Here is a 1806-nt window from a genome sequence, read left to right on the forward strand (position 1 = left end):
AATCTTTACTCAATCTTCTTAAGGTCATTTTGCCACATAAATTTGTTTTCTAATCTATAATGTATGAATAACATTTTGCATATTTGCAAGTACAGGGTAAAATAAAATTATTTCCCTAAAGAATAATTTCTTGAAGAACTTCTGTTTCAATTAAAACCTTATTATTTGTTCTTTAGCAATTATTGTATAGCTATAATGTAAATTTGGACTATATATATATAATATATATATATATATATATATATATATTTTAAATATGGAATGCTTCATGAATTTGCATGTCATCCTTGTGCAGGGGCCATGCTAATCTTCTCTGTATCGTTCCAATTTTAGTATATGTGCTGCCGAAGTGAGCACTTGGACTATATTTTTATTGTTAAGAATTTCATACAAGTACATAATATGTTTTCTTCAAATCTATTCCACCTTCCCTATCCTTGAACATCTGACCTATTCTCTTTACCACTTTTCCCTCTCAACTTCTTTTGTATTTTAAATTTTAGAAAAATCCCCAAGACCATTTTGTGCTATCTGTATATGCACAAACATGCAATTATTTATTGGAGCATGAGTAGCCTTTCAGGGCTCCATCCCTAATGGAAATTTTCTAGCAGACATCACTCACCCATAGTCCTTCATTTATGAATACACTTCATGAACTCTTTCCCTATTCAAGCTGGGGTTTTAGCTGCTTGATCTTGTACAGGTCTTTGCATGTAGTCACAGCTGGTATGAATTCGTGTGTATAGTGACACAGTTATATCCAGCAAATATAGTTTTGTTACAGACCCCAACTCCCTGTGGCTCCTATAGTCTTTCTTCCCTCTTTTCTGAAATTATTCCTTGGGAGAAGGGGTTTGATAGGGATATCCCATTTAGAGCTGAACACTCTGCAGCCTCCAGTTTTAAACATACTGACTAGGTGGGTCTGTTTACTAATTACTATCTATATCAAAAAGAAGCCTCTGATGAATGTTGAACTAGTTTACGAATATAAAGATGAAAATTAGAAGGTAGTATCATACTAGGTCTATTTAGCAAAGTTGTATTTGGTTCTCATTAGAGTCTATGACATAGCCAGCCATGGGTTATTTTTTGGATCAGTTAATGGTACTAGACATGAATTACATCTTGTGGAGTGAGCTTTAAATCCATTTCTTTTGGTTACCTCCTTGATATTTATTGCACCAGTGAGCACATCTTACAGGTCACTCATTATTGTAGCTCCCATGGTTCACATCTGGGTAAGACTGCTGATGAATTTTCTCTTCTGGTATCATGGATAAAAGCTAACACCACTATAAACATCTAGACAGTAATAATGAAGTTTCTGGACTGATACCAACTTGATTTCTTCATATCTTATGATTCAAGTATATAATGTCTTCATTAATAGCATATTACTATCAAGTTTTCCAGGATAACCAGAGCGATGGCAATAGTCTTTAATGTTGAGAAGGCGGTATTGGACCTCATGACCAGTGGCTAGAAAAGAAGTAGCCCATACTTGGCACTGAGCTGAACTTCTTATTTATGGATTCTTGTGTGTGTGTGTGTTTTAGGAAGCTTCTATGACAGTAGGTTTTCATTTGACATTTTCAAAGATCTTTAGTTATTCTTTCGTATACTCACTCTTCTACCCTGCCTTCCCTTCTCTTACTCCATCCATTCTAATATCTTGATAGTTGCTCCAGGAAGTGACATAATAGTTTGAGAACTGCTTTACATCTCCTTCTTTGGCTTTTATGGGAGAATCTGCATTGAGTCAAGCAATAGTAGCAGTGATGTACAGAATAAGGCTACTAA

At 34.7% G+C, this 1806-nt stretch overlaps 1 non-coding gene across 1 annotated transcript; it reads right to left on the reverse strand.

The window, feature by feature from the left end:
- Nucleotides 1–250: 250 nt before the first annotated feature.
- LOC116081217 lies at nt 251–357 on the reverse strand. The gene has a single exon (XR_004114744.1). It is a non-coding gene; the product is annotated as a U6 spliceosomal RNA (small nuclear RNA).
- Between the last annotated feature and the right edge of the window lie 1449 nt (nt 358–1806).

Source organism: Mastomys coucha, unplaced genomic scaffold, assembly GCF_008632895.1.
Source record: "Mastomys coucha isolate ucsf_1 unplaced genomic scaffold, UCSF_Mcou_1 pScaffold6, whole genome shotgun sequence".
NCBI classification, from domain to species: domain Eukaryota; kingdom Metazoa; phylum Chordata; class Mammalia; order Rodentia; family Muridae; genus Mastomys; species Mastomys coucha.